The following is a 16,855-nucleotide window of genomic DNA, read 5'->3' as shown; positions in this document are numbered from 1 at the left end:
CCCATGACTGCAATGACAGTTCTTGCTCAGCAGCTAAGTGCCTGATACTTTTAGTCACTGTTTTACATGCTGGGGCACCCTTTGCCTCAGTTGTGGTTTAAAGTTCCTGGTCTTTATTTATTCAACTTGGCATTTGGCCACACAGAATCCCTTATTGCTTGCTGGCACTTAGCTCACACCATGATCCAGACCCCTAGACTGGTCACTCATTTTCCTCACATACCTCCCTTCCAGCCTAGAATCTCTTTGCAAAATTATCAGTAATAACTGGATATTCTGTTCCAAGTGGAGCTGCAATATGGTATCATGCTCAACAGTGGGTTTCTCCTCAGCTTTATGCTTACTTGAGACAAGCTAACACTTATTTTGGTGGTAAGCCTCACGGTTTGCCATCTTTTTTCATGCCAACCCTAACTGAAGGAGAAAGCCTACAAAACTCTACTCTGCTACCAGAACTTCAGAGACAACTTGTCAATGAATAAAACACAGAAAAGAACAAACCACCACGACGGGATTAATAATTTTATGGAATGAGAAGTTTTCTACTGACCTGGCAGTAGCAGAACTGCCTTTCAGCTTTGGCTACATTAACAGATTGAATCCTTGAACGTTTCTCTTTGTAACTTCAGTTTCAGATGTGATCAATTAATCACCCACATCACTTTCAGCACCACAAATGCTGTCAAGGTGCAAGCCCTCAGAGCAAGGCAAAAAGCCCAAGCCCAAGCAGGCTTAGCCTGCTTGCAGAGAGTTTAAGCTCCTGCTGCATCACCCTAAATTTGGGCGGGTGACAATCACAGTGGCAGTTTCTGTGTCACAGCTGACAATTAACTTGACACAGGACCAAGCCCTTGGCTTCTCTACGCTGTGCATCATCCTCGTGCTTATTTTCCAGCTCTTAAAAATTCAGTATGGAAGTGCTAATTTTCAAAATAAATATAGTAAGGCTGTTAACTCAAACTGGGTTTAAAACGATTTAAAAAAAGAAGGTCTATGCTGTCTCAATTCCAACAGAATGGTAGTAACATTAAAAAAAGAAGATATCACTAGTCTCAAAACTTACTCCAATAAAAATAAAAATCCATCTGGACTTAACAACTGTATTTCCTCTTTTGGGAATAAAATTCAGACATCACTATATTATTCTAAATAGCAAGGAGTTTAATTTATTTTAACTGCATTAACTTCATCTGCCATCAATTCTAAAGTATCTCTGTGGGGTTCTACTTCTAAAAAACTGTTGAGATTTTTATCATCATGAAGTATTGCTTTGTACTTAATGCCAAATTTAAATGTTGTTAATTTTCCTACAATATATTTTGCATTCTAACACTGAACATGAAATATTAGGACTTATCTAAGAATGGCTGAAAAGCACTGAAAGAACCAAATGAATAGCACTATTGCAGCCCACCAAAATAGTATGATGTTTCACTCCTTTAACTAAGAATGTTATCTTCCTCATATAAAAAAATTAATTTACAAGCAGAGTAAGCTCCCTTTTCCAATCCAGTCCTCCACGTAACTGTTAGTTTCACAGTTTGCACATCAAATTCACTGTGAATAACCTCTATTAGAATTAACTCCCCTTTGACCTGCACAAGTAATTGCACAAACCACAGGTTTTTATTAAAACACTGTGTTTATTTCTGGCATTAGCACTTCAAAAGGGAAGATACTATAAACCTTAAAAAAGCTGAGAAGATAATCATGTGTCACCTTTCTTCTACCCAGCCGGCTATTTATTTGCAAATACACCATGTACCGCTTTCACAAACATAAGAAGAAATGTTTCCTTGCTTCAAGCTTCAAATCTCTTCCACTCATCGCTCAGTTCAAAATCCTCTATCCAGACTTTCTAGACTTTTTTTTTTTTTTTGCTGAGACAAAGCGGCTGCTCAGTCTGTGCCCAGTGCCTTTCCCCGAGCCCCTGAGGCTGCTCTACCTTTCAAAAGGCAACCCTCAAAGGCTTCATCTTTCAAAACTTATTAAGACGACAATGTAAAACACACCCACTTACACAGGTCCTTGGTTTAGGCGCCAAGAGGTGCTCGTGTCTGAAGGAGCAGCCCCCAACTTTTCAGCTACCTATTTCCACAAAGCAGCTTAGATGTTTTTCATCCTGTTCTAACTGAAGGGCAGCCTTTATGACCAAATCATGAAATCTGGCACACAGTAACTTGCCAACATGCACAGCTTCAGGCTGCACACACCCCAGTGCCAGCCTTTTACACCTTGTTTTCATGTTAACTACAATCTTTATTCCAGTGACTACAGCAGTTCTGAAAAAAAAATAAGAAAACCCCAAGATACAGCGCAATCCAAATGTAAATCTGGATCTTGTTCAATCCATCAGAAGAAGTGAAGACAGCATAAACACTCGCTTATTTGGAAGGCTCTCAGTGCCAGGAATAATGACGGCTGAGACTTCACGAGCCAGACTGCGAAGTTGCTTTGGGTCACTTTGTCTCAACTTTGGGTTAAAGCTGCAGTAGGACCTACGCTCTGGGTCACCTTCCCTCACCCCCCACCATCCAGACAGGGCACCGCAAATCAGACCAACACAAGAATCTGCTCCATCATCCCCCAAAAACCAGAGCTGAGCAGGGTGACCTGAATGCACTCCATCCCAGCGCCTCTGCAGTGTGGAGGAGCGTTGCTTAAGTCCCTGCCTACAGGGCAGCTTGACTGCTCTGAAACAAACACAGCAGTCCCATTTCGTCCAGGAACCAGGAGATCCAACACAGACTGTGCAGAGAGACTCAGTGCTGCTCTGGGAATGAATTTAAACTCAGTTCCAACAATGCTGAACATGCCTTTGAAGGAACACAACTGGATTTTCATAGTTCTGTCTTGAAGTCAAAAAAATCCCCCAACCTGCAAATCTGAGGTGACTACATTTGCTTCTGCACTTACACCACAGCCCAGCTAAGTCATCCAGGTATGTGAACTGATCATATTTCAAGGCAAGGGATGCACTTCAACTGTTGCTGACTCCTTATCTCTGGACACACACCCCACACTTTTCACTCCAGTGTCCCCCCTTTTAGGTCCTTCCTCCTGTTTGTTTTGTTAACCATGAGCTTTCTCAGGGCCTGGATAAGTCTGTACCACACTGCCCTGTCCCCAAGACAGGCAAATCAAATCACTCATCTTGCTGCATATATTGTGCACCTCAGCTCTAGGCATTTCTGGACACCAGACAACTATTTAACTGCCTTCTATTTTCCACTACTCAGGTTTCCAAACAGAAAAATAAATGAAGATTTGGGTCTTCATAAATGAGTGATGATCCTGACTAACAAACTGCGGATTTGTAGGAGACAGAAAGAAATAAAGCCATGCTGGACAACACCTGAAGCTTCGTACTCCAAGAGGGAGAGATAGTAAGTCCCTCTGAGAAGCCACTAACTTTTTATTGCTTTTTACAGATTCTCCCTGCAAGGATTTGTAGATATTTGTCTCATCCTTTTGGAAACCAAAGAAGTTGAACCAATAACTTCTTTTATCCTTTTTTTTTTCTTTTTTTTAAAAAAAAAAAAAAAAAGGCAAGCAAAACCAGACTTCAGCAATAAAGTAACTTCCCCAGGAAAAAAAAAATAAAAAAAAAATAACATGATTGCGTGCTGCTTTGGAAGTGGTCCTGAGAAACCACAAACCATCAGTCCCATAGGAGTTATAAGAGTTTAATAATAAAGGCTTAACACAGCCTCAATACCACATACCATTACAGCAATACACTCCACAGGCCAAGCCAAACAGGGAATATGAGAATCCATCACAACATAAGGCTGTAATTTGGCACATCCTCATTCAGACGCTCGAGCTCTGAGGTCTGCGTTGCTTTCCATGCATAATCCATGTAGGTTTCTCATTCCATACCCCTGCTCTCCAGATACTCCCGTGGACTCCTACAGAACTGCAACTTGTATTTAATAATGTTTAATGTAATTTCTACCTCAATCAAGAGACCAGACATCCTGCAGAGCTCCATCAGCTGGAATGGAGATGGCAACCGCAGTAACATTAACAAATAAAATTTTGATTCAGAGTCAGAATGAAAAGGAAAAAAAAATTAGGTGCTTTATTTTTACTGCAGAATTAGAAGACTATCCATAGGACTCTGTCATTCAGTTGTTTCCCTTTTTTCTACTGAGTACTGAAAAGGACAGGATCAAACATCCCAACAGCCATCAAAATTTATTTTCTATTTCAGATCAATATTCTAGAACATGACACACACCAGAGAAGAAACACTTAATGCAGAAAACTCTTCATAACTTGCTGACACAGAAATCAGTAATAAGAAAAATTATTCTCATGTTTTATCCAGTCAGGAAATGAAGCTCACAAAAGTAGTGCCACTCTTAAAAAACATGCTACTGTCGGGATTCATGTGGCAGGAAGATCTGCCTTAGAACACCTCCTGCCCCAAAGAGAAAAATATTTTGACTAGGACCCATTCTTATCATGACAGTCTGGGTAATTCTTATACCCAAGGAATTGAACAGAACTCTGTGTTAAGGACACTGGTCACTGCAATAACATCTTTTGTACTGCAGCCTCAAGGATGTTCTGAGTTACTCATATTCGTTATTTAAAATGCAAGGCACTAATTAAGGCACCCCTAAGCACCACTTCACACAACATCAGTGAAGGTCCAAAAACGCATATGTAATATCACCCTTACCAGCAATCTCAACTCCTACACACCTCATCTGTGAAAAACAATCGGTAGTGCTCCCATCTTTAGACATCACAAGGAGTTGAGATCTCAAGTGTATTGTTTGAGCACTGTAATTCTAACATTTTCAATATCTAAGATAAAAAATATATGATGATGACACACAGGAAGCACAGGCGCGCTTCCTAATCACAGATGTGACAGCTAATAGCAGAAAATAAAAGGACTGCAAGTTTTGGCAAGCAGAACATACGCAGAGTTTCAGGCCAGTGCTGTCTGCAAGTGATAGGAGACTCAGTTCAAAGTTCAAACATGGTCCCTTTAAGGGAAGGAAAAAGTCACTCGGCAACAGGACACATCTTCAGCAACAGGAAACACCTTACTGCAAAGAAAAGAATATTTCCAATAAACTCTGGATTTAATAAGTGTCTTAAAACAAGGTTGCACTAAATTTGAATTCCTGTCCTGTGTGCCACCTGGCTATACTTGTTTCAGTGCAGGGGTGTGGGAAGGGGTTGGTGCTTGTTTCAGATAACGTAACTGTGAGGGAAGATTCACCCTCATTTGGGAAAACACACATCATTGTGAAATATCCTAAGAACGGAAGAATTTCATTCTTCCCTAATTATTAATTACCTTATTCAGTGTACAAAGTGAAAAGTTTCTGCACTGTTGCTCCAGCCAGGGTCCCTTTAAATATCACTATAAAGCACACAGTGCTAAAGAAGGCCAGTAGGTTCTCTCTCCGTTTTCGTGGCTGACCCAACACAACTGTTTTATTGATAGGTGACTTCATAGCCATGGTTAGGTCTGAACCCAAACTCCTTGGCCATCCACTCTGGTCCCTTTTGTGCCTCAGCCTGGAGACATCCAGCTTCCACACTGAGAACCCTGACACAGCCCCCTGAGGCTCAGCACAACCTCTGCTCTGGGCAGGGCAGGCACGGCTGGTTCAGAGCTTGTCTCTGCAAACTCATGGGCAAACCAAACCACAAACCAAACTAAACCACAGCCAGTAGGGGCAGTTCTGCGCTATAACCCGTGCAGCCCTGAACAAATCCTTCGATTAGACTGTTTCCCATCTATAAAAATAAACAATCTGCTTTTTTCCAAAGACCCTCGGATAAAAGGCCTGAGAGCCAAGAATGGATATAGCGAAGAATTATCGCTCATCTGGGGGAATTTAATGCTACATTGTAAACAGAAAGTAATTCCCTATCACCTCTCAATTTCCTGTAATTTAATTGAAAATACAGCTCTCTTAGTGATACAGAACTTGAAAGATGCAGTAATATTCCCTTAACGAATATTTATGAATTTCATGCAACCTAACCAACCTTTACACCCTCTGCTTTGTGCACCGCTCCTCTTTCACCAGGGCATTTGCAGTGAGGTGGCAAACGAACTGCAGAAGAAACAACGCTCATGTTCCGAACAGATGTATTTTTAAAAAGGCCCGAGCGCGCCAATTTTATTTATTCTGCAACGAATGAGTGGAATGAAAAGATGTGGTGCCCCGTGCCAGCTGGCAAACGCTTCAGAAGGATATTACATTGCCATTGTCTTCAGCAGGGCCCAAATAACTGTTTGGTAGCAAGAAGGGTCGGTGTGTTTTACTCATAAGATCAGTATTTATTTGGATCTACCCCATAACCTCGCAGGGCCACGACCAACAGGCTGAGCATCCAGTATGTGCAGCTCCCCTGTTCCAGGGGAAGGCCAGCAGCATCAGCCTCTCCCACTGCTCATTCCAGGAGAGACATGGACAGTTCCCAAATACGAAGGAGAAGGGGAGATCAAAGCGCTGCAGGTGTTGAACGAAAACATACGCGGCTTTGAGGAGCACAACTGTAGAGAAGGTCCAGAACTACCATAAAGTCACAAAAACACCCAGGCCAAGCTCTACCAAGAAAGCTGGTAGGTATCCAAGAGGTTCTTTCCCTGATGGAGAGAAACTCCAAGCAGATTCCTAGTATTTTAAGGAGCTCGTGGTCTCCTAAGCCAAGCTCCATATTTTAGTTTGAATTATTATTGTAGCACGAAGTCAGTCTGGTCCCAAATTCCATGGTGGAACATACAATAAATTACAAAACAGTAAAATTTCTCTCTTCTACGATAACAATCCATGTGGCAAGACAGAAAATGGATACTGGCAGTTGGGGAATTACACAGCACAGAGAAAATTAATTCTGTATTTTCACATTGCAAACAAAATATATATTGTTAGCTTGGACGCTATGAAATCTAAAGCATTCATAATTAGAAATAAATTGCTTTACTCTTGTAGCATTTTTATTAAATGTGGACATGAGATTTTACCCTAACAAAACACAGTCCAAGAGCTGTGTCTTAAACTTACATATGCTCACACAACTGTCAGAGAGCTGTGGAAGGCTGATGAATAATGTTGATAAAACAACATTATTTGCTGTTTTACGTAAATAAAGATCTCTGCAATTAATGACAATCAGGACAACAACTATTTTAATAGTCTTGTCTTGGTTTTACGCCTACTGGAACCACTCAACTCTTTTTTCCTCCCTCACGTGGAAAAAACCTTCTTCTGTGTGTTGGCTTTTCCGAGCTAGAGCTCAGGAACCCCTCCTTTCCCAAAAGCAGAAGTACAAATACTTCCATCAGGAAGCTCACATTTGTTTTCAGAATGATCTACAGCTCATGATATTAAGCCAATGGTCAAAAGCCTCCCAAAGCCTTAAAGCACACAACATCTGGCCCAGCTGCCAGAGTCGACTGCCAGCAAGGTCACATGCACAGCTTTACAGGGGTACTTGTCACCTCCCTCCCCTCTGCCCAGAGCACAGACAAATGACAGGAAGGTGCAAGAGAAGTAGTATGAGCATAAAACATCTTCTGAATACAAGTCCTTTATAGGCATCTTCTCCAGAAAATGGCCATGTTTGAATTTCTTCTGCATTACAACGACCTAGATCATTTATTATCATGAAAGGTGATACTGAGCAGAAAGTCTGTTGGATCTACTTTTCACTCACAGTGGTTTTGTTTTTTGTTTTTTTTAGTTTGGGGCCAGGGGGAGGTTTGGGGGGAATTTGCGTAGTTTTTAACAGCATCGCCACAACTGATTCCAAAACCTGAGGAGTTTGTGATTTTATAGGTGGTGGACACGCATAGAAACATGCCCAGCATGAGTTCCTCCCCAGCTGAATGGTTTGAGGAGCAGCTTGTGTGCCTTCAGCTTGTCTTTACCTTACAGACACACTAACTGGTCCACAAAGGGCATTATGTCTACACAAAAGCCAAACATCAACACAAGCAAGTTGGAAATAAAGATGTACCCAGAGTATCTGCTTGACTGTGGAAGTTCTCATACTCAAAAGGAAAAAAAAAAAAACCACCACCACAACAACAACAAAATAAAAAAACACAGTAACTCTGAATAGTGCACATAGGGACTCTCATTTCCTATTATTTTCTTCCACACAAGTGTTCAATTTGAATTTTAAAGAAAAGGTTCATCAAAACATAAGGAAAATAACTCAGAGATGGACTAAATCCTGTCAGTAGGGCCTCATTTCCATGTGCCGAAATTGTAGGACAATGAAAAACTTATTGAAACAGCAGCTGCAGGAGTGGAAGTTGATCACCACACCACCCAGCCCCTGGACAAATACAGCTGGAGACAATCTAAAGGAAAAGTGTTCCTCCCATCACACCACACACAAAAATACAATGAATCCCTTTAAATTAGCACTTGGCAGAGAAAAAAAGCCAGTGAGGAAAAAGAAAAAAAATTAAAATAATTCCAAGACACCCAGAAGGTTGAATAAGAAGAAGCATTGGTTCCACCCTAGGATCGATGGAATTAAACTGCTGAGCACCTCACTGAAGTGTTTGACAAAGCAAGCCAGCCTTCTTTAAAAAAATAACTCATAGTGAAGTTTCCAAGTCAGCAGAGACTAAAAGCACAACCAAGCTGCCACTCCTCTAAGGAGCAAAGGGACAAAAAAAGGTGCTACAAGAACATTTACTGTCCAATGATAAATTGTATTTAAGAGACCTTTGACTGTCAGCCTGAAGAGACACAAAGCTTGTGAGCAAAATTGGAATAGGCAGTAAATTACCAGAGAACTGCAGAGAACCACACTGCATCCAAACACACTGGGTGACCCTGTTTGGGAAAGCCACAAAGTCTCTTGTGTGTTTTTGCAACAAGCAAACGAAATGCCTCTAGAAAACAAAGCTGAACAAAAAACCCACCCCAAAAAAAAACAGAAAGAAAAAAACCAAACCGTATCAACCGACTACTTTAATGAAAATACCAAGACAAGGGAACAGCTTGCTTAGAAACAGTAATCCAGCATCCAGCAGTAGCAGCATCACCAAAACAATTTTTTCTTTATTAAGATCCTGTGAAACTGCCAACTCACTTTTTCACCAAAAGCTGAAACTCCAGAAATTGAGAGGTGCCAAGAGCAACTCCCATTCTAATTCAATTTCCACAAAGAAAATCCACTGTAATCTCAGAAAGACAAAACTTCCACAGCGTTCCACAACAGACTCCATTCCTTATTAGCATTTCCAGCCACCTGCTGAAGTGTGCTCCCAGCCAGGATTTCACAGGCTCACTGGGATTGACAAATTTTAGAGTTGCACAAATTTTGGACTACTCCACTAGCAGAACTCCTTATAAAAGGCAACAGTCATTTTATTAACCTTATTCTAAAACAGCTGCCTCATCTAACACAACTTGATTTGACTGGCAAAAAAACCCAACAGCTTGATGTTGGCAGGTCTGGGATCAGTTCAGAAATGGAAAATGGCCTCTTCTTGGTTTGTGACAAGTCATCAACGTTGGCAACTTTTTGGCCCTCAGTTTGACTATGAAACTGCCTGCACAGCTGAACAGATGATAGGGAAAGAAAGGAGAAGGATTAAGTGAAGGGAGACAGCAATGAATAGAACATTCTACAAAAAAAGAATATTGCAGAAGCCTGAGACAGCAGTTCACAAAACACAAAGGCCTGCTGATCACTCCAAGAAAGCAAACTCTATGTTTCTAAATGGCCTAAGCTGTTGCTGTTTAAAGTCAGGGTTTGGTTGTAGGGGAAGAGCTTCTTTCGGTTTTGTGAGGTTTTTAAACTTTAATAAAAGAGCATTTTTCCCAGGCACGATAACCTTGACATTCCCTCTAAACCAGACTAGAACAAACATTCCTGTCAACTCTCCCAAAGCAAACCAAGTAATGGCAAGACTAACCATTGTAGGTGCTATTCAAGGTGATACACAGAGCTGAGCATCTCCAGGCCAAGGACTCCATATGGAAAAAGGCAAGCCAAGAGCAGGATTTAGGGCCAGCTCCAAAATTGCACATATGGAAGAGAACTGCAACCACCTCAAGATCCTCCCTGCATCCAGGCAGCTCGTTATCACCAGCCCCGGGCCCAGCGACACTCCAGAGAAGGAAACAAGAGTTATCAGTTGCAGCAGAGCGCTCTCCCACAGCTGGTTTTAATGAAGCTAATTTGGCAGTAGTGACTGACAGCAAGCAGAGCCTTCTCAAATCACTTTGCAAGCATTTTTGCCAGCATTTCACCATCTGTGATGACCAGGAATACTGGATGCTAACTAGGATCCGTCAGAAGCACAGCATTTAAGAGCACTGTATCCACTCTCCCTTAACACCATCTGGTACAGCCACTGCTTACAGATAATGGGGTGAGGGGAGAAGATGCAGAACTTGAGGAAAGGTATGGGATAAATTCCAGTGAGAAAACCACTCCTGAAAAAGCAGCTGGATCACTTGCCAGAATCCCATCGTACCTTGGCCATACCCATGGTACACGAAACTTATAAATGACCACATGAATACTGAATGGCTTTTGGAGCTGTAACAAACAGAACAACCCACATAATTCCTAGGGTAACTGTGCAGTTTTTTCTGTTGTGGATACATGCAGGATAGGACAGCTTTACCAGGAAGAAATGCACCATGATCTCAGAACAGGATCATAAGTCTGGGCTTCAGGAGAGCAGAATTCAGGGACCTGCTTCACAAAAACCTACACGATACGGGCCTTGGGAACAGACAGGTCCAGGAGAGTTTGCTGATTTTGAAGAATGACCTTCTCCAAGCTCAAGGATCATGCAGCCAACGTGCAGAAAATCACACAAAGGCACCAAGAGACCCACATGGATGAACAAGGAGCTTTTAACAATACTTAAACATAAAAAGAACGCACACAAGAGGTGGGAGCAGGGTCAGGTGAGCCAGGACAAATGTAGAGACATCACCCTAGTGAGCAAAGACAGGTTTGGGAAGGTCAAATCCTGCCTGGAGTTGAAAACAGTGAGGGACATGAACAGGAACAAGAAGCAGTTCTATGGGTAATTTAGCAATAAAAAGGCAGATAGAGAAAATATGGGCCTCCTGCTGTGAAAAAAAAAACATGGAAAAGGCCTGGAGAAACGGGCAGACAGATCTCATGAAGATCAGCAAAGAAAAATGCAAAGTCCTGCTGCTGAGGAGGAACAACTATGCCTTCCAGGCTGGGTGCCAACCCACTGGAAAACAGCTTTGCAGAGAAGGACCTGGGAATCCGGGTGGAGCAGCTGAACTGAGCCAGCAACGTGCCCTGGTTGCAAAGGTGGCCAACACCACGCTGGGATACTCCAGGAGGGGGGACTGGGGAGCCCTTCCCTGGGCTCTGCACTGGGGGGGCACTGCTGGAGGGCTGGGGCCACTGCTGGGCTCCACACGGCAAGGGAGACACACTGGAGCAAGTCCAAGGAGCTAAGATGATTAAAGGATTGGAGCATCTGCCATGAGGGGAGGCTGAGAGAACTGGGATTGCTCAGCCTTGAGCAGAGAAGGCTCAGGAGGATCTTAGTAATGTAACCTGATGGGAAGGATTAAAGGCGGCAGAGATGGACTCAGGCGAGGTGCCCAGTGAGAGGACAAGAGGCAGCGGGAACAGACTGAAAAGCAAAGAATTCTGTTCAAACAGAAGAAAGAACCACAACTGCACAGTAAGGCTGCCTTCCAGTCTCAACTATTTTGTGACTGTGAAACACCCCTGCTCTACATCAGTATTGCTTTCAGGGTTTTAGTGCAAGTACTGCTCCTCACTTGAGGCTGACTCAGAACAAATTAAATGCAGAGGAGTCAACTGCAGAAAAGGCAGACCTTCCAGTCTGCTGACAATGCTGTGCCAGGCAAGCAGTCTTAACAATGTGTTTCAAAGTGAGAACTGAATTTATCCCGAGCAGAGCGCAGGATAAAGGTAATAACTACAAGGTTAAGGTTCACTTACAAAGATTTTTCCTTCCCAGGATAATGAAATATATTGTTAATGGCTACTATTTGAGTCCAGGAGTGAAAATTCAATGGTCCTGCTGGGGTCACGACTATTACCCATAATAAACTGTTCCTTAGTACTGGCTTTCACAAGAGGAGCAGCCAGTTAAATACAACAATGTGCAAATTGGGAGTGTTCTGGCCAGGAATCACCTGAATTAGCTCACAGGATCTGGGCAGTTTCTCTGCAGTTGTTTCAATATACTCCACACGACTGATGTGTCCTGCACTGACAAAGTCCCCCCTCGAGTTTCACCCACGAAAAGATTTCAGGCTGGTGGATTTATTAATGCCCTGCATTCTGCTGGTGAAAATTTAAATGGCGATGTCACAGGAGGGACAGCTTCCCACCACAGCCCCAAACAGCCCCTTCCCCCGTGTCCCTTTCTTTGAGCCATCACAAGAACTCCTTTGATTGAATGGTCAAACTGACAAAATGCTTTCCCACTTTGGTCTTCTGCTGGTTTGGAGCATTGTTTGCCACACCACCAGGTGAACAGAAGCAGGTGGATCAAGGTTAAGTGGTAGAAACAAGAGGTTTGGTTGAAAACAGTCCTTAAAAGTGTTACCGTGTAGTCACTTAGAGCGGATTTGCCACAAAAATCAACATACCATGTAACCATACCCTCGGAAACTTAAGATTTGGAAAGCTCAGGGCCCTTCCACAGAACTGAAATGATCCCTGGCAAAGTGGTAACATTCCTTAAAAGCGGGTCTTAAATAACAGCCCACCTGTTGACATTCTAATAAAACCCAACTCTAGTGAACAGCAGCCAGAGACTATGTAAGAGTGTGGTAAATAAAACACAGGAGGAGAGATGAGGGCTGTCCAACAAAAAGAGAGGGAATAACTGCAACTTTGTCCCCAAACCTTTTATTGTTCTTTTTTTTTATATTTTATCTCCAGAAGAAAAAGCTTTCTGGAAAGCTCCAGGGCAATCAACTCCTCAGTCTAGAACAAAGCAGGAACAGTCCTTCCACAACACTGAAGGAAAAGCAGCCCAGTATCAGAAGACACATCTCTGAAGCACTTTTAGTGACAGCAAAAATAACGAGAAAACATTCATACTTAATTGGGGGATTGTCCACAAAACTACTTAGTAAATCTATAAATGGATGCTATGAAGATGAGGCGGTGATCCAAAGGCAACTATGTAATAACATGTCAACAGTTCCAATGAAGAATATATTAGGAGGGGAAAAAAAAAAAAAAAAAGGCGCTTTTTTCCAAGCTCCGTGTGAAAAAACTTTTTTTATCTCGCACCAACAGTACCCTCTGCTGTTCCAGAGCGGCACTGCACAAGGTGACATCCAGCCCTGGCCATCAAAAACACCTACCTAGTGTGTTAATGAATTAACTCATTAATTCCCTTCCTGTAAAGACATTCCAAGTATATTGATTTCTTTCCATTACGGAGCCATGTTTTGGGTTGGCTGTGATGTTTGTTGTCCCAAGACCTTCTTCCATGATTGGAAAACAAGATATAGTTTTATTCTTAAAAATAACTTAAAAAAAAAAAATAAAATTTAAAGACCATCCTTTAAGGAAGATGAGAGTCAGTCAACAGAACCACAGAAATATTTTCTGGTTCATTTCTGTAAAGCCAAGACAGGGTTTCAGATTTTAAAAGTAGCGTATCGTCCAACAGCCACACATCAGAGAAATCCAAATATTCTATCAGAAGGTTCTCCAAAAAGCGACTTGAAGGCTACATCCCATCTGCAGCAACACTTCTGATATCCTCTGACAACTCACCATCCCCAGGCTGGAAGAAGGGCCATCACACTGCAGACTGAGCACAGCAACAGCAGAAACGGGGAGGTCACGCAGAGAGTCCCCTCCTGATGAATGTAAAGATTCCAGACCCATTCACAGAGAGTTGCGAGCTGACACAGAACCACATTTTTATACATTTCACAGCAACAGCAACAAGACTTCCAAGTGCACAGCAAATACACAGATATTTCAATCTTGGCAGGGGAACACAGAACCTCCAAGGGCACGTAACGGTGTTAACGAGTGAGAGTGAACAGCAAGCTGATCTGAATTGGCACCACAACACTGAAACCCCAATGCCTTTGCACCGAAGAGCATGAACTGGAGCATTTTTCTACTCCCCTCATACGGACAGAGCCTCCAGAGAAATCTGTTCTGGAGTCCCACACTCCAAGAAACACAGGCACAAGTTGTAGCGTCTTTAGAAGCAGCAATGATCGTATGCTAAAAAAATTCTCCACTACAAAGGATAAAAATCCCAAATCAGAGGAAAATGAGACTGGAGGAAGCTTATCAACCAATCTAAAATTCACAGCACATGTCGAGGGGAGAAAGAAAAAATTAAAATAAGAGAAAGGGAGGACCAGAAAAGCTTGCAATGGACTTGACTGTGGTCAAAGTGATTTACAGAAGATGTCAGAAAAAATCTGTCTACAGGGAAGAATAATTAAGCACTGGGATAGATTGGCCAAGTTTCCATGTTTAGACTGTACAGAGTACTTCTGACATACGCTGGCGTAAAATGATGTTAAAAATATGGTTTCTAAAGGCCCACAGAAAGACCTCCTGCAGCTCTTTCCAGGGCTATTTGCTACAATTTCCTATGAAGGAAAACATTTTGAATAGCCATTGTTAAAAAATACAACTTGTAAAACAAGCGGGAATATTTAAGATCCGATAATCAGGAAAATAAACAGTACTAGAAATCCATTTATTCATCTACACTTAAAAAAAATAGGACAACCAGTTTACAAATTAAATATTTACTCAAGCATCTTACAAAGCACCTGAACTTTATACAAAAGGAAAGGAAAGGAAACTGCCTTGTACTTCCAGCTCACTGCCTGTTGGTTCCTTAATGCCAATGAGGTAGCTGGACTAAAAGAAAGAGTGCCCAGAGTACAAAAATGCAAGATAATGGCACTGAGGCACACAACATAAATAGGAAAATGTTACAGCAGTTAAAAATAAATACTAATTATTTTTTTTTAAACTTAAATAGTTATTTTGGAACTTAACACAACCCCTTTCTTACCTATAGACTGACTGTTCAGCACTGCTACTCTCACAGCTTTCTGTCGCCAGTGCAAAAAATAAAATTAAATTTGAACAATTTTTAACATCAGGACAGCAAAAAGGAGGCTTCTGCTTTATGGCAGAAGAGACATTATTTTTTAATACAGCCCAAGTCCTAAGATGTTGCAATCACAGCAACATAACTTCTTTCACAGTACAGCTGCCCAGCATCCATCTAGGAATTTGACAGATGTTCAAGACTGTCCTTTAAGAGAAGCCAAAAGCATCTGCCTTGATGCAGAAACAACAGGGAGGAGAAGAGGAATTAAAAATTCTCGACATGGATTTGCTCCTATCTTCAAGATGAAACTCCCAACATGCAAACGCCTGCACGTGTTTATAATCCTGCCATCTAGTCCAGCATCCAACACAAAATTACAGGGGATTTATACCCCACGTGATTGCACAGAAACACATTCCCCAAACATTTTATTGGACCAGACAGGCATTCCAGAGACGAGGCTTTACACTCCACAGGATGTAGGAAGGGAACCACCCAGCAATCAATGCAAAACGAAGCCTTCTGGAGACATTCATCCCAGTAAACTCCCACTGGACATAGGAAATACCACAAATAATGCTTTTTAATTAAAATGTTTTATAAAGTGTACAAGACACGCGCTAGGAGGAACTGACAAAACTTACTTTAAGACAAAATACCTTGGAAGAGGAATGTATTCACCTCTCAACTCCTACTGAAAGAAAAGAAATCATTGTATGTGTTATTTAATATTAGCTTGCATGCTTTGGAAATCTCACCTTTCAAAGACAACAAGTGAAGAGGAGACAACCAATACTGTTGGTGTAGTCACTGCAGGCAGAAAAACAGGTAACTGTGTGCTATGGCTACCAGGATTCAAAGGGGATATGAATCAGCAATACACTAAGCTGTGGTTGCCACCAGCACACGTCTTCTTGCACAACTAATAAAATACCTCAAGTGTTTCTTTACCACAGAGATTTTTGTATCAACGAAGTAATTCATGGGAGAGACTTAAACAGCTTACTGTGAAAAAATAAACTACCTCAAAAATAGTTTGGAAAACATCTGCGCTTAAACAGAAACTGCAGAACCAGATGGAACTGAAGAAAAAAGGTCCAGAAAGTTGAAATATGACAGAATATGCAATGCAAACGCTCAAAAGGATTAGAAAAACCAAACACAAGCACACAAGGAAGACTTAAAGGGCATTACTCCTTTTGGGTGCAACACATTGAGGACTTCCCCTGAAACTGGCTGCAAACCCAAATTTATACTCACTTCCTTAACGATCAAACCTGGGTTCAACACTCCAGATATCTCCATATTTTTAGTTACAAGCCAGACATGCCTAACAATTATAGCTGGCAGCAGCAGCAGCAGCTAAAACACAGCAGTGTTCACACCCAATCCAGCTATTTTCAGCAGCACTGCCTTCTTCAGAGGGAACCAATTACAACACGCATGGCCTCTCTTGCAACCATCATCTTCACACCAGTCCTCAACTTCTGACTGCACAGCAGTCTGTAACAGCCACCCTCTTCCAAAAAGCTCTGATTCTGAGCTTACTAAACAGCTGCTGTGTCAAGCACTCAGAGCCTAAATTAGTAGTATTGCACAAACAGCCACGGCCTTTCCTCATTGACCTTCTCAACTGCTGAGCTCCGAAATTTCAAGGGAGAGAGCTCTGATTACCTTGGAATATCCCACTTCTCACGCTGTCTTCTGGTCTTCACTTTATACCTATAAATGCACTTACAAAAAAAAAAAAAAAAAAAAAAAAAA

At 41.9% G+C, this 16,855-nt stretch overlaps 1 long non-coding RNA gene across 1 annotated transcript; it reads left to right on the top strand.

Annotated features, from left to right (window-relative positions):
* Positions 1-12,419: 12,419 nt before the first annotated feature.
* On the top strand, positions 12,420-13,248 carry LOC114061750. Its single transcript, XR_003572200.1, has 2 exons — positions 12,420-12,533; positions 12,925-13,248. It is a non-coding gene; the product is annotated as an uncharacterized LOC114061750 (long non-coding RNA).
* The last annotated feature ends 3,607 nt before the right edge of the window (positions 13,249-16,855 follow it).

Source organism: Empidonax traillii, unplaced genomic scaffold (assembly GCF_003031625.1).
Source record: "Empidonax traillii isolate 1590-97213 ecotype Southwest subspecies unplaced genomic scaffold, ASM303162v1 scaffold15:size5535645, whole genome shotgun sequence".
In the NCBI taxonomy this organism is placed as follows: Eukaryota; Metazoa; Chordata; class Aves; order Passeriformes; family Tyrannidae; genus Empidonax; species Empidonax traillii.
This window is presented reverse-complemented; position numbering and strand designations above follow the sequence as displayed.